Source organism: Leguminivora glycinivorella, chromosome 21, assembly GCF_023078275.1.
Source record: "Leguminivora glycinivorella isolate SPB_JAAS2020 chromosome 21, LegGlyc_1.1, whole genome shotgun sequence".
Taxonomy (NCBI): Eukaryota; Metazoa; Arthropoda; class Insecta; order Lepidoptera; family Tortricidae; genus Leguminivora; species Leguminivora glycinivorella.
Window position 1 is genome coordinate 1443409 of NC_062991.1, and position 13209 is coordinate 1456617.

Below are 13209 nucleotides of genomic sequence, written 5' to 3' on the forward strand. Positions count from 1 at the left end.
ACGCGAACAGTCGACCTGTCATATTTCACTCATACAAGCATAGTACGCGTTCACCTACACGACCTTAGACTGTGTGCTAGGAACGCGCCTCTTTCATATATTTGATCGCCAGTGTCCGAGGTGTGTCTTTATTCTTCATTCTCGTTGTGTTATCCCGGAATTGGCCACGGCTCATGAGAGCCTGGGGTCCGCTTTGACAACTAATCTCTAGATTTGGCGTAGGCACTACCAGACCTTCCAACCGGTTTCCCTAAGAGGTTTTCCTTCACCGAAAAACACGCTGCTCTTTATTAAAGATGCTATAAAGAAATTATGAGTTAATGTTTGTCAAGCTTTTACGTTTTAAGTTGTTTTGAAAGGAAAAGCGAGAATTGGCGGTTTTAAAAATAAAAGTGATACAAAAAACACCAATGACGCGTTTCGCGATGATACATCTATCCTTAATTAGATTATTACACGATATTTACATTCAGAACCAATTTGCTGACATTTGCGTTGGCTGAAATAGTGTTTGTTAATTTTTCTTAATAACATAGTGAATTTATAAGTTATAAAATATCCCTTGGAAAGATTAGCAGGATCTACATGGAATTCGATATATAGTTGAGATTTGGATAACACATATTAGATACAACCTGGTGTGAGAAATTACCCAATAAGAACCGACGATCTCATATGTATTGTCTTTGGAAATAACTGTATGGCTGGTCACCCGTTGACCACGAACGCTGTAAAGTGTTCAAAACGTCGGGATGTATGATAAATTCATTATACGTGATATAAGCCGTTTCCATTGTTTTATTTCAATACTCAATACTCAACCGACGATCTCGTTAAGATCTATTGAAACAGCTGTTAGTTAACCTGTACGCTTTTATTTCAACTGATGATTTAAACAGGCATATACATTTTTACTTCCAAAAGGATAGATGGAGGCCATTTTGTAGAAGTAAAGAAGAAAATATCTATATTTTTCTTACACTGTTGAGTGGAAGTGTGAAAGAAATTCCAGTGACCTTGAAAACACCTTTAGTTTTCCAAATCCCGGTCGTGTCGAAAACAACTCGACTCGGTACGGATCCAGCGCGGAATCTTGGCACGAGATATCGCATCACAAACCTATATTCTCTAAAACAATAAGAGCTTGTAGACTTTACGTAACACTGCACTAACGAAACGATCGTAAGTTAATATAAACATGCACATGTATCCATAATAATATTATAAATGGGAAAGTGTGTGTCTGTTTGTTTGTCCGTCTTTCACTGCAAAACGGAGCGACGAATTGACGTGATTTTTTATGGAGATTGTTGAAGGGATGGAGAATGACATAGGCTATTTTTTGTCTCATTCTAACGCGAGCGAAGCCGCGGGCAAAAGCTAGTATATTATAAATGTGAAAGTGTTTGTCCGTCTTTCCCGGCAAAACGGAGCGACGAACACGTGATTTTTTAAGTGGAGATAGTTGAAGGGATAGAGAGTGAGAGTGACATACTAGGCTACTTTTTGTCTCTTTCTAATATTTTTTTTTTTAATTTAACGCGAGCGAAGCCGCGGACAAAAGCTAGTAACGTAATAAAACAAACACATTAAATACTTACAAATAACTCATTTTGAACTAGATTTCCTTACCTATTCATTTTTAAACCACATTGCGTCTATTCGTCTATGTAATGTTACATTGCGCCTGCGATCGATTGTATATTTTATGGAATGGCACGAGACATCGCATCACAAAACTATATGTATAAGACTTTACACTGATTTAAACTTTCACGATTATTACACATAATTAATATGTAGTTATACGCGATTAAGTCCCGATTTAAAAATAATTATATATAAGACTTTGTTTTGCGTAAGAATTAAATAATGAGAACATCCTTTGTAATTAAGTACAACTTTCATAACTTTACACAAACATGCACATGGATTGTTATTATAATTATCTGAAGTAGATCATTCCTATATGATTATAACATTCTTATGCTACGTACATATTCTATTCATATCTCGTATTTATCTCAGGGAGAAATGGAAAAAATTGCGTAGTTTAGATGTAAAATAAGTCATCATTTTTACATATTTTTAAATTAAAGGAAAAATGGAAAAATTCCTGCGACCTTTGGCCTTGCCGGGGCCGGTTCGAGTCCTGCCGGAGGTGTGAATTTTTCCATTTTTCCTTTAATTTAAAAATATGTAATATCGCTCGCAGACGTTTCTACATGATAAAAAACAAATTCATCATTTTTATTCAAAATTGAGCTGATTATGTAGTTTCTTCTACCATTTTTTTCTCATACATCGATCCCTTGTATACGGTTGGTATTCCGTGCACCGCAGCGCGAGTAAACATTGCAAATGTATTTCGAAATGCGCACGGACTGCTAATGCGCTAATGTAAATACTTCCCATGTACGGGTTCGGACTGATAAACAACATCGCGAGTTCTCATAATAATGATGAACTGCTTTTGTTCAAACAGTGTTCAATTAAATGTGTCTTTTTGTTTACCTTCCGGTAATGATCAACTTTTGGTAATATGCTTCGCTAAACGGCTACTTCGTTTTTCATCTAGCAAAATAATAGGATACTCCGCGATTAAGATACAGGTGCGTGCGTTAAAAGATGTAAAAGGAAGTCCGAAACGAGTGGTGATAAATTAAAACATGACCGATGGGAGTGTTTTAAATCGACACGAGTTGTCGATGTCGACTGTACTGAAAATATTGTTTTGAACGCCTTTATACTGTAAGTTCGATGAAATCTCTCAAAATGTACATAATTCCTGCTCACACGTGTGTCCCATATCATACCCTTGGTCTTGGTACGTGCGCGTATAGTGGGTAGGTACTAAAGTCGTTTTTGGCCTGAAAGCAACGTATTTATAAATATTTTATGTGCATTCGAGAATGAGGATGAAATTGTCTTATTTTTGGGGAAACGCGGAACAATTGGCAAGTGCACAACGTTTAAATACGTCGGAAATAAAGCGCATAAAAATAAACTGCTCAACAGAGTGCACTTTCATGATGAGTCCTGGCTACTCACTTCTAATAAAAGCTTTCCACCGTGAATCCATTTTCACATTATCCGATATCGGATGTCGGAAGGATTTCAATGGAAATAATCCAAGATGGCGCCTGTAATGTATGGGATATCGGTCCTACATCCGATATCGGATCGGATGATGTGAAAATGCACTGACGCCTGCAAGCCCAGCGGTCCTAGCACACTAGTGTGATATAGCTTCCTTGCCGGTGGCTATATTTCCGAGCTCATATAACCCGTCAACCTTCAAATCAAGGGTGAACAGGCATCTTCTGGGCGAGCTTACTTCATCGTAGGTCACGTCTTTGCCCAACTAACAAAAATTAGTCTTATAGTGGCTTATAATGCCAAAAATAGTACTCTTATAATAACCTTGTAAACCCTTTACAAGAGGGCATTTGGGCACACCTTATAAGGCCAAAAACCTTATATCCCCCTTGTAGTTGCTATATTATTAGCTTTCTTATCTTGTACGTGCTTTATTATGGCATGCAATAAGAAAGTTAACCTTATAATGGCAAGAAAAGTGCTTTTAAAAGGCTAATGTACTAATAAGAATCATATTTAAAGCTTTAATAAAGGCAATTATACTTGTAAGAATCATATTCAAAGCTTTAATAAGGGCAATAGCTCTTGTACACGTTTTGTGATCATCAGATATAAGGGAGTAAAACTCATAACGGCGAAACAGGATGCTGTTTTAAAAGTTTATTGTGCTTTTCGTAGTGATTTATGTGTACATCATCATCAAGTCATCCATTTTGCAAGTTAGTAAACGGTAAGTTAACTTTTACATATTACAATTATTTGCTTATTTATTATGAAAACTGTGTGGGAATCCAATTTCATGGTGAAATGTGATATAAAATGTGTTGTATTATTAATGCGCCCTTGTATTTCAACGGTTTTGTACTAAAAATGCGGTTAATTAATTTTGACATGTCTTGAGCAAGGCTGTTATAAGAGTAAAAGCAGTAAGCACATCATTTACGAATACTATATAAGAGTAAAAACTTTATAATAGCCACCGGTGTTACTTATGATTCGCCATTTTATATATCTTTAGGGTTCCTTCTCACAATTAGTGAAATCCCGAACCTTACCATCTAGTTAAATATTTGTAACGGATACCAGTTAAAAATTCATAACGTTATCGTTAGAGAGCAGATTTCAGGTAGCGATTTAAATATTAATATGAATATGACTCGCATACAATATTTATTATTTTTTCTACACACGAAAAAATGTATGGGAACATAAAAGTAAAACCCTTTTTGGATGCTTTTGTGAATATTGGGCAAAAATTATAATGATAATAAATAAAAATAAAAAAAATATTTATTTATACTTATTTCTTTAATATTTCTTCTGCGCATTGCACAGTAAAAACTTCTATTACGGCTCAAAGAATATAAAAATGAAAATAATTCGCTTCTTATATATATTTAAATTGAAAGTCCATTATTTAGAATAAAATACTTTTTTTAAATGTAGTTTGTTGAAAAAATAACATTAATTTAATCTAATTATTCAGTGAAGTTTGTGGTGTGCGATGTAGGTAATAATAATAGATTATAAACCATATGACATGTATTTAAAAAATTGCACTAGTCATATCCATATTAATATTTAAATCGCTACCTGAAATCCGCTGTCTAGTTATCATGTACTTGGCGCAAACCTTTGAAATTGCATTTTTGTTCGAAAGACCGTTCTTTTTAAACCGGTATTTTGGGGAACGCTTTGATAAAGGTTTGGTTCGATTAACCGGCATAGAACAAAATAAAACCGTGTAGTCCGCAGCATGTCAGGTAATACTGATATTAAGAGTTTTGAATGATTCACGGTTATTTTCATTAGACTTATATTGACCGGGATATAGACCGTGATTACCTTTTTGATTTTGAAAGGTAATCACGGTCTATATCCCGGTCAATATAAGTCTAATACTGATATTTTCAATATTTCATTAGGAAGTTATACCTAGAATTTTCAATTTAAAACAAACTTGTGCTTCGGAATATTTAATCTTCTGGTGCCTTATTTTATTACTTCCTATTGATTTATTGTAAATGCTGAGTCAAATACTCTATTTGATATTTATTATTATGGTTATTGTTATAGAATCTGTGGATGAGATACATAGTCAGCCGTTTTTAGTGACGTGAAGATGACAACTCTTCTCCTCCTCTTAGTAAGTAAGTGCTATTGAAAACCACAGACGATTTCAGTACCGCCATCACAATGGACTTTGTGTCGATAACTATAAACAGCCTAGCCTAAGAGTTCAAATAAATATTTTTTTTTTTTTACAGATGAACTACAAACGGCACATATTCTGATGGAGAAAATCAGTCACAATCATTACTTACACCCAAAAATAAGCCCGGAGTGGTGGATCAAAAAACATGCAAAATGGAAGAGGACGCAGGAAATAGTTTAGGTTGTAAGAAAATCACACCAAGCAAAGATGGCGCTGATAATTCAAAACAAAAAAACGAAAATCAATATAAGTATCTTTTGTGAATTTGATGAAGACCTCGATAAAAGAAACTACTTATTATTTTGGAAATTTACTGATAGGTTAATTACAATTTCTACCACCGTGTAGGCGCTCTGAAGAATATATTAATATTTTGAAGTATGTAGACTCATTGAAACAGCAACATCGTGAGCAATAGAACTGAAAATATTAATCTTATAAAGTTACTTGTATCGGTTTGGTTTCGTTGCACATAAATAAATATCTTAAAAACAGTGAGTTTGTCTTTATTTGTCCTCAATTTTAATCTGTTTTAGTCCCAAAAGGACTACATATAAAATCGGTTTCTTCTTAAAATAGCCGAACATTGTATTCACTTATTCAGATCGTCCAACATTCACAATGATAATCCGCAATAAAAGATTTTCTTTTATTTCAGACCAAAGTCCATAAAGTAAGGAATACACTTTTGGAACTTATTCTAATAAAGTTAATCTTAAAAATGAATATTAGTAGGTACTGATGGATAAAAAAACTGAGTGCCTTGGTAATAGTCTCTTATACGCTCAGTTATGTATAATTGGCCACCTCCGAGTGCATGCTAGTCTGGTATAACCGGTGGACACTCTATTTAATAATGTAAACATTGTAAAACATGGAAACAATGGACCAGTTACATTTGCCCTCCAGTCGAGATCTGCCCCGCGGCCCCGCTGTATATACCTTAACATTTTTCACCGCAGAGCTACAGACACCTTAAATAAGAACAAAAACTATAATTATTAAGCTAAATCCAAACTCAATTCATCATAATCATAATAATCATAATCATTTATTGTATAATATTTTAAATATCACATGTCATTTAACGATATACCTGTATTACTGTCACTGCTGCTTGCCTGCATATTCTTATAATTATTCCATAATGGCATCCTCTACGGAACCACTAATCGATAAGTTGGGATCAGATTGTTCACATTCGCTGGATTTTCAAAATGACGAATCAAGTTTTATAAAAACTTTTAATACGACACTTTCAAGAATAATGCCTTTATAATTATTGTATAAGAGAAAATGTATTGCTTTAATTCTTTTAAACACTTTATAAAATGCTATAATTTGTTTGCTGGATAGACGTTTTATAATATGCTCCTATGAGGCATAAAGCATCATAGTTATCGTATGCATTACTTTTATAAGAATAATTGGCCATAACAAAAGCTTTTATAGTGCTTTGAATATTATACAGCAAAAAGGCATTTTAAATGGCTTCTATAAGAATACATATTTTTAAACCCTTATTGCAGTCATATAAATTGGACTTATTAACGTGTACATGGCCAAGTTATAAGAGTAAATGTACTATTGGCCAAATCCTCTTATAATGAGCTACTATAAGAGTAAATATTTTTAAACCCTTATTGCAGTCATATAAATTGGACTTATTAACGTGTACATGGCCAAGTTATAAGAGTAAATGTACTATTGGCCAAATCCTCTTATAATGAGCTACTATAAGAGTAAATATTTTTAAACCCTTATTGCAGTCATATAAATTTGACTTATTAACGTGTACATGGCCAAATTATAAGAGTAAATGTACTATTAGGCCAAATTCTCTTATAATGAGCCGCTATAAGGAACTTTGGCATAATGAATGCTATTTTAAAACTACTATGAGTGTTTAGCCCTTATAGATTGATTTTATAAGGATGTTTTGTTTGTTGGGTGCCTTCGGCTAGTCTGTGGCCAAGAGTAAGCCCATTTTTATATAAAAAAAGGCGTATCGGTGCATCTCTTTCGCACTTTTATTAAAGGTACGACGTTACAAAATGCAAAAAAAAACAAATGTTTATTACTTACCAGTATCAATTGAGATTTCGATAATCATCATCATCCTCTTTGCGTTATCCCGGCATTTGCCACGGCTCATGGGAGCCTGGGGTCCGCTTCGACACCTAATCATAAGATTTGGCGTAGACACTAGATTTACGAAAGCGATTTCAATAATAGAGTATACTATGCGAGAAAGACAGAAAAGCCAAAAAGAACTTGCACATGGTGTTCGTGGATCTGGAAAAGGCATACGATAGAGTTCCTCGTAAGGTTCTGTGGTGGTGTATGAGAGAGAAGGGAGTGCCAGAGAAGTATGTGCGGCTTGTTCAGGCGATGTATGATAGAGCTAGTACTCACGTCAGGTCTGAAGCTGGAGTCACCGACAAGTTCAATGTGGCGGTAGGTCTACACCAGGGGTCGGCTTTAAGTCCGTATTTGTTCCTCCTGGTTATGGATGCTCTGACATCGGACATACAGGAGGAAGCACCCTGGTGTATGCTGTTTGCCGATGACATTGTTCTTGTTGGGGAAAATGCACTTGAGGTCCAGAGCAGACTGGGAAAATGGCAAGAAAGACTGGAAAGTGTGGGACTGAAAATCAGCAGAACCAAAACTGAACAGATGTTCTGCGATTTCGGTGGTCTATCCAGTTTTTCCCCTATTGCCTTAGATGGTGTATACCTACCAGTCTGCTCCGACTTCCGGTACCTTGGGTCATTATTCCAAAATGACGGAAGCATCGACCGTGACGTGAAAAATAGAATAAATGCGGGATGGATGAAATGGCGACAGGTCTCAGGGACAACACGCGATCGACGGATGCCCCTTAAACTTAAGGGGAAAATCTATAAGACGATTGTGAGGCCTGTTGTATTGTATGGATCTGAATGCTGGGCGACAAAGGTGGAGGATGAAAGGAGAGTGCACGTAGCGGAAATGAGAATGTTGAGATGGATGTGTGGAGTGACCAGAATGGATCGGATCAGGAATGAGTATATTAGGGGAAGTTTGAAAGTTGCGCCTATAACGGAAAAGATGAGGAGTGGCAGGTTGGCGTGGTACGGTCATGTAATGAGGAGGGATGAGTGTCATATAGGCAAAAAAATGTTGGAGATGAATGTTGATGGATGGAGAGGGAGGGGTAAACCCAAACAACGATGGATAGATTGTGTGAAAGAGGACATGAGAAAGAAAGATGTGAGTGTTGAGATGACGAAAGATAGGGGAGAATGGAAGAGGAAGACATGTTGTACCGACCCCACATAACGTGGGATAAGGGTAGGAGGAAGAAGAAGAGTAAACATATACTGATGAAATACCATTTAATTCCTTATTACATTACAATTAAATGGGTAGATAATTAAATTCCTTGACTTTACTAGTTATATGTGACATTATCTGGGTAAAGGGACCTTATTGTCGATGGCGCTTACGGCGTTATGAGCGATGTTCGTGTACAAATACGACGCCGCGGGGCGTAAGCGCCATCGACAATAAGATCCCCAGATAACGTCACATAATTATGTAGAAGATAAGTTACACATCTATCCGAACAGATCTCAATTATTCTAAATAATAAACTGACACAATTAATGTGTAAATCTTAAATCAGGGCAGTCAACGTTCCGCGAAAAACGTGAAGTAGTGATCTTTGTATGTAGGTCATTGACTGACTCGAGTCGAATCGAGTGAGTCATCAAAATAACAATTATTGCGACTCCGAGCGTTTTTAATAGTGCCTGTTACTTACTTTTTGTTCGATTTTGTCTAAATGCCAAAAGAGGCTTTTATTATAAATCGAATATCACGTAGCTATTCGATTTTTGAAGTTTTTTCTAAAATAGGTAAATTTTCTGTTTTTCCTAATCAGAATCACGAGCCCTTTCCATCCTACTAGGCGGAAAAAAGCGTCCCAAATTTAATTTTTCCACTTTGTTACTATTTTTCAAACATTTTGTATAGCGGTTACAAAGTGGAAAGTAGGTATGCAAAATATTAGAAAATTTTGGGACCTTTGTTTTGTCTCTTTTTTATCCTAGATCGAAAGGGCTCGTGATTCTGAGTAGGAAAAACATAAAATTTACCTGAATGTTCTCGCGAAAATGCCCGATTAGCTCAACTGTTTAAAAATTAGGTGTTTGGTTGTAATCAAAACACCAACATCTATTCTCTTTAAAATATAACTGTTACATTCTTTACCTTTTTCCCCGGAACCTGGAACGATGTAACGAAAGTTGGCCATCGTTTTAATGGAAGGAAAACACTGTGTCGTGTTACCGTTTTAATCGGGACGAGTATATATAGAAATACGAAAAGTGTGGTCTTGTTATATTAGAGGTGGCCAAGCCAATCCATTTTCTTTAAAACATAATAGTACATTACGATACAAGTGCGTAAAAAAGGAAGTTCGAAACGAGTGGCGATAAATTAAAACACGACCGAAGGGAGTGTTTTAAATGGATACGAGTTACGAATTTCCTTTTCGCATGTGTATCGTACAACGTTTTTCAGTACAGATGAGCCTCCGAAGTTTCGACCTGGCATATAATGAACCACTTCTCGAACTAGTGCGTAAAAAAACGACCATCTGAACTGTACTGAAAAACGATCTGTACTGAAAAATATTTTTAGTATTGATATGGTCGATATAAAATGTTGCTTGGTTAGCTATAAACTACCTTACGCATTCACTTATGGTTGTGGCAGAAGGTCCTTTAAGTAGAAAAGAGAAGTAGACAACTAGACATGGAGCTCACAACTGTTTACGCCAGAAGAACTGAGTTACGAGACTTGTTTTTTAGAAGTTTTGTTTTTTATGGCATTCACTTATTGGTAAGAGTAAATCCGGCCTGAAGGACCATTTTGGCCTAGACTAGAATTTAAAAAAGGTGCACCTTTTGTTTTTATGTCCGGCAATAAAAAAAATTGCATATGTGGTTAAATAAGTATGTGGCCTTCGATGGTTAAGGGGTCGTTATGTTTTATCTGTAAGTAAGAACGAATTTCAATAGGCGAGACGACTAAAAAAACTAATTAGTCCGTCAGTTAGATTATCAAAGAATTTTAGACACGTATTTTTTCTTTTTTCTCGTAAACGGAAAATGACGACGGTACAGTGCGTTGAAGTTTCGCGTGACGTCACGCCTAGGTACAATTTTTACTTAGAATTGACGTCACAAGCCCCGCTCCGGAACTTTGATGCTCTATATCTTTGTATTTTTTCGTTAATTAGAAAAAGCGAAAAATATGTGTTCAGTATTTTTGGACGATCTAACTGACTGACTAAACAGAATGCCATTTTTTTATGTAGTCGTCGTCCCTATTTCGTACTTGCAATGCAATTCACATGTACCTTGGCTAGAAAGATCTCATTATCGCTCCATAAAACAGAAAAAAGCGCCGATGGCAATAAATCAAGCTAAACCCTAAGGAAATGGTGCATCTCCACACAAGCGAGAACACAGATATACTCGAGGTACATGGGAGTTATATATAACTTTACGAGCTATAACGCTAGGTGGGCTATGTGGCACGCGGCAAACAAAACTGGCTTCACGGAAGATTGCTAAATGAGTTTAATTAATTTGTGACTGTGAAAAAGTCTGTTTAATTATCTGGTCACTTCATAATCGGTTGAGAAATGTGACTTGCCGGTGTCGGTAGTCGATGTGACAATTGTTGACACTACACTGAGAGAAAATACAACCAGTTTTCATGTTCGTTCAACAAGTTTTTTGGTTAAAATAGCGCCTACGTGCTCTTTGGTTCAAACAACAAGCTACTTGTCATTTGAATCGGCAATATATTTGAATCAACAAGTCGATTTTATAAAAACAACCTGACACATATTATTGTTTTAAACATACGTTTGGCTGATTCAAACGGATAAACCGCAACAAGTCGAACTTGTTAAATTCACAATGCAAATTTCTCTCAGTGTACGGGGCTATCAAAACGCAGTCTGCCTCTGTCACGCCATTACAGAAAAGCTATAGTGAGAACAACGGTGTTTTCAGTCAAAGGAAATAGTAAATCCGATGTACTTAGGATATGTTTAGGAAACTCAACTATAGAGGGCCTGAAAAACAATTATATGCCGTAGTGCAAGTTGCAAATTACAAATTACAAATCATTTATTCAGCAAATAGGTCACAGGGGCACTTTTACACGTCAAAATACAAGTGGAACTGAAATTACAATTGATAATGAGTTGTTCGCTAGATGTCACTGTTACCGCCCCAAACTGGGTAATGACTTGGTGTCGCGAAATGTATAAGTATTTTTGATGTCCAAATTTTTCGCTAGATGTCGCTTTACCACCCGCAAACTAGCGAACGACATTCTATGGTTAATTACTTGTAATTAAACTGTCATATTTTATTATTGTCATCTTTTTTGGCAAATAAGTCCGTGTAGAAATAGTTATTTATGTGACTGGTTGATGAATGATTATTGATTACATCAATCTTCATTGAAGATCCCGCTATAAATATGTGGCATTTCCATGTTTAAAGTTAGTTAAAACTTAGAATTAGTATACAGAGTGGGGCCTGTAACAAAGGCGAATAATTGAACTCTAGGCTATTCTCCTTATACTGATCAACATTTGTTCGGCGACTTTTAAAAATAACTTGTATTTTGATTTTTATCACCCTTGAAAGTTTTTTCTAAGAGGTAATGTATTGCGAATTCTGTAAGTCTAAAGTGTGACAGACAACGTCAATGACAACAATAATGGCGTACATTGAAGCTAATATTTATTTTGTATGAAAAATTAAAAATTTAAAGACTTCATAATTTTTAAAAGTCACTGAACAAATGTTGATCAGTATAAGGAGAATAGCCTACCGTTCAATTCTTCGCCTTTGTTACAGGCCCCACTCTGTATAATAGTATCAATCGTAATTTCAATTCAATTTTAAATATTTTCTAAATACCTATGTACATGTGACGTGTAAAAGTGCCCCTGTGGCCTATTTGCTGAAAAAAAAAAGTCCACATCCTTTATGTGCTATAAGGAACCTTTATGCATGGAAAGTCGCTGCATTCGAAAATCTTGACTGATAACTCTATACCATACCATTCAATATACGTTAGGATCTGGTCACACCAAAACCGAGTAAGCAGTGAGCTAATAGGCGATGGAAACGAACAATAGTTATTTGTTATACAAGGGGGCAAAGTTGTATTTTAACGCCGAGTGTGGAATTGAAAAACGAGCAAGTGAAAGGATTCTATAGTTGAACCACGAGCGAAGCGAGTGGTTCGAGAATAGAATCCTGAACTTGCGAGTTTTTTAACACACGAGAAGTAAAATACATTTGCACCCGAGTGTAACACAAAACTTTTCCCCTCACTATAGCGAGGAAACTACAACGCAAAAAATGCGTTTATCACTGCTTCCAGTAGTTCCACAGGTGGTAAATCATCTTTATTACTAGATTCACCTACTTTTATCAATTTTAAATTTTAAAGCAGTTAATGTGACTTTATTCAAGGTCAAATTACTTTACCCACTAGTGGATAAAATGCGTTTCTACCCGCTGGTATTAAAGGACAAAACACGTGTTTCCGAGCTAGTGAGGGGAAAAATATAGTCGCTCCCGTGTAAATAAAAAGACAGAGCCAGCGATTTATAGTTCATCGCTCGCTCGCGCTATCATTGCGTCTGTTTTATTTAAAGGGATCTTTTGTCCGTCGCCTATAGCGCATCGCTTTTGGAGGGACCAGTGGCCTAGGCCGGCTGATCAGAAGTAAAAATTACTTCTGTCTCAGATGGGCGAATCAACTTTTTGACCGACTCAAATCTGTCCGCACATTCTTAACATAGTTGTGAA

The 13209-nt window shown here is 36.0% G+C and overlaps 1 protein-coding gene across 1 annotated transcript in view; it reads left to right on the top strand.

Annotated features, from left to right (window-relative positions):
* The window catches only part of LOC125237591 (protein-methionine sulfoxide oxidase mical3b), a 90172-nt gene that overhangs the window by 18473 nt on the left and 58490 nt on the right, over nt 1-13209 (top strand). The window lies entirely within an intron of this gene.